At 39.2% G+C, this 6557-nt stretch overlaps 1 protein-coding gene across 1 annotated transcript in view; it reads right to left on the minus strand.

Moving 5' to 3' along the window:
* The window catches only part of LOC131681284 (guanine nucleotide-binding protein subunit gamma-e), a 147241-nt gene extending 143442 nt beyond the window's left edge, over positions 1-3799 (minus strand). Inside the window, exon 1 of the mRNA XM_058962008.1 lies at positions 3209-3799. The gene's annotated coding sequence lies outside the window, so the exon portion shown is untranslated. The remainder of the gene's footprint in view (positions 1-3208) is intronic.
* Between the last annotated feature and the right edge of the window lie 2758 nt (positions 3800-6557).

A 6557-nucleotide genomic window follows, 5' to 3' on the forward strand; every position in this document is an offset into this window, starting at 1 on the left:
AAAAAAAGTTATTTGATAAAAACTTTTCCTTGTCCAAACTGAGTTTTTTTCTCGGTGGATTTTTATCGAATACTAAACCAATGAAAGTCATAGTCATCTCAAAATCCAATTTCCCAACCGGGCATCCAGGCCTGAAACATGCAAAAAGTATCAGTAACGAATTCGGTATATATTCATAACAAACGTGAATGATGGCAATGATAACATAACGATTTAACATCATCGATATATACGAGACACCAATTGGCCGTGTACGAAGAAGTATTTTGTCTATGTATCCGCCTGGGAAGTAGGGATTGATGGCGCAGTCTCCAACAGGGACCTTATTTGCGAAGTATGAGTTTCGCTCCTTCAAGAACCTTTTGCTTCGGCCAGTGAAAATTCTGGTTCACAAGCAATTCCGTTCAGGAAAAAGCAGGAGAGGTGTATATGAAAACAACTTATTTTCCATCAGCCTCATTTCGAACCCGCCGCCGAATCTGCTCTTTTAAACTTTCACCTTTTGAACGGGGCTAGTCTACCTGTTCGCCTTTTTGTGCCGCAAGGCATGAACTGCCGTCGTTGCAAACAATTGGGCCTACAGCGACTTATTGTAGAAATAAGGCACGCTGTGGAAAATGCAGAGAGAATCATGAAAAGTTTTTTCCTACTGTGGAGAGACTCCGCATGATCTCTCGACATATTCCGCATAAAAATTATGTGGGGACAAAATGAAGCATTCTTCTAAAGAACGCTCCGATAAGAAATGCAAAAGAGCGCTACGCCACCGACAACGACTAATTTCTTCATTTCCTTGTACACTAATGAGCGAGAGTCTGACCATCCTGTCTGATTGTGGGAACATCTTCTCATGTGCCTATAAATTTCCGAAAGAGGAAAATCAGTTTTCTCTCCTAAGCTTCCTCGTAAAGGCCTGAGAGTGTTCCTTGAAGGATGTCGTTACAAAACCGAAATAAATTGGTCCTGGTGACGGTAATCTGAGAAACTAGCAGGAATTTCCACATGGGATATCAAAAACCCCAAGCGTCACTATATTTCAGGTCCTACAGTTTTCCCCAAGGTTTTTCACAATGCATTTGCACTACGATTAAAGATCAGACGAAACGAATAGCCAACGCGAATTAATGCTTAGAATTGTACGCGAAAGGGACTTTTGAACGTCGGATCGCCCGATTTTTTCCCAATGTACGCAATGTTACAAATGCAAATGAAAAACTTGATGAAAGCTGAAAACGCGATTATTGGCAGCAGTCCGTCGATGGCTTAACGGACGCATCATCAGAGAAACAATGTTTTGTCTGGTGGCTAGGGCCTACGTTGTGTATTCGATTCATCGTTGAAATACACGGAACGTTCGTCATATGATGACAGCTATGCTTCACTTTTATGCTAAATATTATGACAGTAGTGGTGAGTGCAATCATACAAGAGGCTGTGCTGCCAACATTCTCTCCACAAAACTGATGGTTTTATATTTACCTACAACGACCATGCCCACATCGTTACAGTTACGGGAAGTTCTCCGTTTGATGGAGCATGGAAAGCACTCTTTGTATTTCCTGGGGAATACATGGGAGTTTTTGAGTTCCTATTTGAAAAATCATAGCAGATTACCTTAGTTTGAGTTCTTTCGCAGCAATCCATTCCTGGTAATGAGAAGGCGGACAATTGGATTAGAATGATAATGAGATGGTTGAATTATTGAAGATCGCGTAGCTTCTACGAGTTTTTAAATATTTCTGCTCAGAGGACGCTAGAAAATTGGCAAATTTCGTGGAGCGATGGAAGTTCAGGAATCCCAAAGGTATCAACAAACCTTGGTCCAAGAGAATGGCTGATGGTCAAGACTTCATTCGGGTGATATCTCGGGTCATTTACAATCATTATACGTAGAATGCCTATCTCCGGCGTATTGGGGTCGTGAAGAGCGGTCTCTGCGCTCGTGGTGGTGGTTATCGCGATATTAAACATGTTGTATGGTCGTGTGCTAAGTGTTCTAGTACCAGATCTCCGTTAAACGAATCCCTTCGGTCTCGTTCCAGTACAGTTCGAGATGCTATACCAAATTCGTTACTGATACTTTTTGCATGTATCAGGCAACTAGCAGTTGGAACATTGAATTCTGAGATGATTATGACCTTCATTGGTTTAGTTTTCGATAAAAATACACTAAGAAAAAAACTTAGTTCGGACAAGGAAAAGTTTTTTTTCAAATAACTTTTTTTCCTTAAAAGTGCCCAACTTGAATTGTTGAATTTGAATTTCATCCAAATCAAATATTGGGTTTTTTTGTAAATCGACTTTAAATTTTTAAAATTGATTTTTTTTTCAGTGTAGCAGTCGATGAAGAATTTTTTCAATGTGATGTGATTAATTTTGTGAAAATCACCCCTACAACATTTTTTATATGATTCGTCATTATTAGACTACAACCATTTAAAAAAAAATGGTAAAAAAAGTTTGACCCTTTTCAAAAGACAATCTAGATCATTTTTGGAAAAACAAAGTATGCAAAGTGGCTTTTGTGACAAAGTTCTCATGTACAGAAAGTTTAATTAAAATCTGAGAGGGTGCTGCCAACATTTGTTCGAGTTGACGCGAAATTCGTCATTGACAATTTTTATAGATCCAGAAACTCCGGGTGTTACTACCTGCAATTCAGTGTAAACCGAAACTTATTGATGCAGGTATCAAAATTCTTTGCTTTGTGAGTTTACATGCTCGGACATCAGCCTCCAATTAGATGGAATAAAATAAAGCAGAAACAAGCCAAATGAATACTTTGGAAAAGCTCGATTCTGAAACACAAACAATAAAATTATCACATGCCGTCGTAACGGACCCTGTTTCCCCCCGCCGATAAAAAAACAAAACAATATCCACGACACAGTGACAAAAGTAAACAGTGGTGGTTGGACGAGATAACGATTCGAAACGAGTGTAAATACCGACACAGCCATTTGAGTCAATGCTGGTAGGTACAAACAACTTAGCAAGGCGCACATTTCAAACACTCATCGATAGTGAAAATAGTAACCGTGTGAAAATAGAACTCCGCCCAACACCGACAACTATAACAAGTAACCACTCAAGAGCTCAAAAGTACGATGAAACTGTTAAGTACTACAAAGTAGATTAAGGGCAAATGATTGATTAACACATCCAAACTGATAAGTGACTGTAAATAAATATTAACTTAAACACACACCTTTACTACGATATGCCCCGCTTTCGAAGTAACACAAATAATCTCTTTATCAATTGTCACAGAACGTTATCACGATTTCTGATAAGCGCCTTTGAACGATTCAGCTATCCACGCCAATTCTTGCACCACTGACACTGTACCGAGAGTGCTCCAAAATTGTGGAATCAATTTACTCTGCACGCTCTTCAATCTTTACATTCGATACACCAGCCCGACACTGACTACTATAGACCGACGCCGGTTTGGTTGATTCGAAAGATTCCACAGAAACTATTTATCACCACGACACCGAAGATCACCGTTGCGTTCGATTGGCGGTCGTAGACACCCGCTGCTGATGACACTCTGCTTCGGTGGAGTACTGTTCGCGACGAGCAACGTTTAGCGACTAATTTGAGTGGCCACTTTGAACAGTTTTTTTTTCGTCTGCTGCCGATGTTCGTTCCATTCTTACCTCTATGCTTATAGTGTACACATTAGCTCATACTCGTCGTCGATATCGTTCTACGGCAGCGTCGCGTATAAAGCTAGGTTGCATCCGTACCCATATACCTACATAGCTAGCTGTCTACTGTCTCTAGTAGAACTCGGTCGAGATACTACACTGCCATATCGGTGCGACTGAGTCTGACTGAGTGCGCGATGTTCCTACTCGATCGTTGAAATCTGCATTCACTGCAGCCAGCAGTGCAGTGGGGGTGGGATGCATATATGCATCGTCGCCTAGCGTGCTTGTATGTCACCTGTATAGTAGGTGCCTATCAGCTGATGAATGAGCGACAGGTTTGTCGTGATGACTGCCAATAAATAAGCCAAGGAGAGCGCATGGTGGACGATGTTTCGAACTGGAACGCTATCCATAACTTTTTGCAATCAACATTGAACGGTTTTATTCGCATACTTCCACAAAATCGTGTTATCTATAAGATTTTTCATATTTCAAGAACTACTACACAAAAAAATGTTTTAATCCATCTAGTGGTGCGAATGCGTCTTTCTCATTCATACATTAATTACATGAACGGTTATGTTAAGTGTAATTTTAAAATTGTGTGTTACGTTTTTAGTACACTTTGCAATTAATGTATATCTACGAAATTAAACCAACATTCAAGAGGAACGCGACAAAAACAATTTTTTTCTGTTATCAGTTATCGCAGCCTACATATCTAAGCAATTTAATATTATTTTTCAATGAGTTTCAAATTTTTTTTTTTCATGGACCCAGTCATCGTCTTTTCGTATGCCCCGCACGAGGAAGTTCGTAGTCAGGGCCCCCTCCATCATTGTAGATTTTTCGAACACAGAAACTGTTAATCTCCAAATCTGAAAAATAAATATCAGCTATGTATTTCATGGTGAACTATAGGAGAATAGTGCTGTTAATTTCAATGACTTTTATCATTTCAAAGGGTAGTGCGGTCAATTTTTTTTGTTTATTTTCCGTCGGTCTCTGTCCGCAATGTGTGCCTATCACTGACACCAGAGAGGTAACTCCAAAACCAGATCGGATCGGTTCATCTACACCGGGACCAACGACTCTACTTCCCTTGTGAATAAAGACGTGACACAGAGTTTTCACCTCAGAACATCCTAACGACCTCGGTTGGGGTAGACGCCAGACCCACTGGACTGAGCAGCGATCACGCTTACCACTTAACCACCGGCGTCGTCTATAATCAAAGTTTTGTCAAACAACAATGATTAAGTTAAAATAGCATAAAATACAGAAAAATATTCAGCTATGCTTTCGGTTGTTCGTCATTTAATTACTGCCATCAAATTATGTACAACCACCTCGTCCCATTTGGTCACCACATACAGTTTACTTTGACAGTCTTCTTCAGGTTCCGCTTGACGATGGACCAATATTCCTCGATAGGGCGGAGTTCTGGTGTGTTGGGAGAGTTCATGTCCTTGGGTGCCACCAGATCCTTGTAGGCGCACTACATGTCCTTTTTCCGTAATGGCAGTATTCCAAATTCGAACAAAATAGCATGGAATAATCGTGTTGCTTCATGAAAGACGTTATTTTCATGCACTTTTTCACATAAATTTCCTTGTTGACGAGCTCGGTCGCAATGAAAATGTCACATCAAACCACAGGTACAGAAAGCCTGCCGAATCAGATATTTCTGTGTGATCTTCGACAGCTTTATATGCTTGAAAATATCGGCAACTGTTCCTCCCGGTTGCCTTTACGCTGGTGGTAGTTGATTTGGTCACTTTTAACGGTTTCACTAACTTGGCGTGCAAGTACCTCGACTTCAGGCAATACGCGAGCAAAATTTCCCTGTGTTTCTTTTCTTGCTTGGACGACACTGTCCAAGAGCAAATGTCAAATAAAAAAGCCTGCACGAACGCAAATGAGGGTTTTTTTTCCAATTTGTTGAATTTCATGCAAAGAAATCCGTCAAGTTTAAGCCGACCAAATTTTTATCGTAAATCCTTTTAAATATCTGCACGAAATTTGGAGTGGCTTTGAAAGTAGCCGATTTATAAATATTTTCATATTTAATCCAGAAGTCGGTATTGCATGGATTTTTTCGAATCTTTGTCTGGTTCCATCTAGAATTCGTTAAAAATCAACGCATTCGGCCAAGTCGGTGCGCTACAACACAAAGTGGCACGACGAGTGACAAAACCCACAAAATCAATGTCTTATAATTCTTTTGTGAATATTTATTTCATTTTTCTCTCAGTTTGAATAAAAGCATCTCAAAAATTTACGATAATCGGATGAAAAATGACTTTTTAACATGTCATTGAAGCAAGTGATGTCGAGAATTTCTGTTCAATTCAATGAATTAGAATTTCCAGTACCTTAGAATTTCAAATTGCGATATCTCAAGAACTACACAGCCGATTGAAGAAATTTTAAGTTCATTGGAAAGAAAAATGAATATACCAAACTATAGATGTGAGATTTTTGTGCCAAGCTGATTTACGTTTGTTCTACATCAAAAAAACCCAATTGAAAAATTTTTTATCATATCAGTAATTTATCTTTATACGTCTTCCAATTTTTGAGATGGTCTCCTATGGGTCACTTATCATGAATCTGACTCAAAATTCAGTACAGGCCTCATCTTGCGCATTTTTGCGCCGAAGTTGGTATATCTATGTTTTTGAAAATATGCAGACGCCCTGTAGCTCATAAATCTCCTTACAAATTAGTTGCCTAAACAACATCATATTTCTGAAAAATTAGTGGTTTTTACTAGTTTTATCAACCATTTCTGCTATCCGATGTGATTAGGTACTATGATTAACGTCTATATTAACCCTTTAACGACCAACACCTTCAAATGGGTTTACATAAAAGTAGTCGAAAAAATGTAATATGGAA

The sequence above is a fragment of the Topomyia yanbarensis genome, chromosome 2, assembly GCF_030247195.1.
Source record: "Topomyia yanbarensis strain Yona2022 chromosome 2, ASM3024719v1, whole genome shotgun sequence".
Lineage (NCBI taxonomy): Eukaryota > Metazoa > Arthropoda > Insecta > Diptera > Culicidae > Topomyia > Topomyia yanbarensis.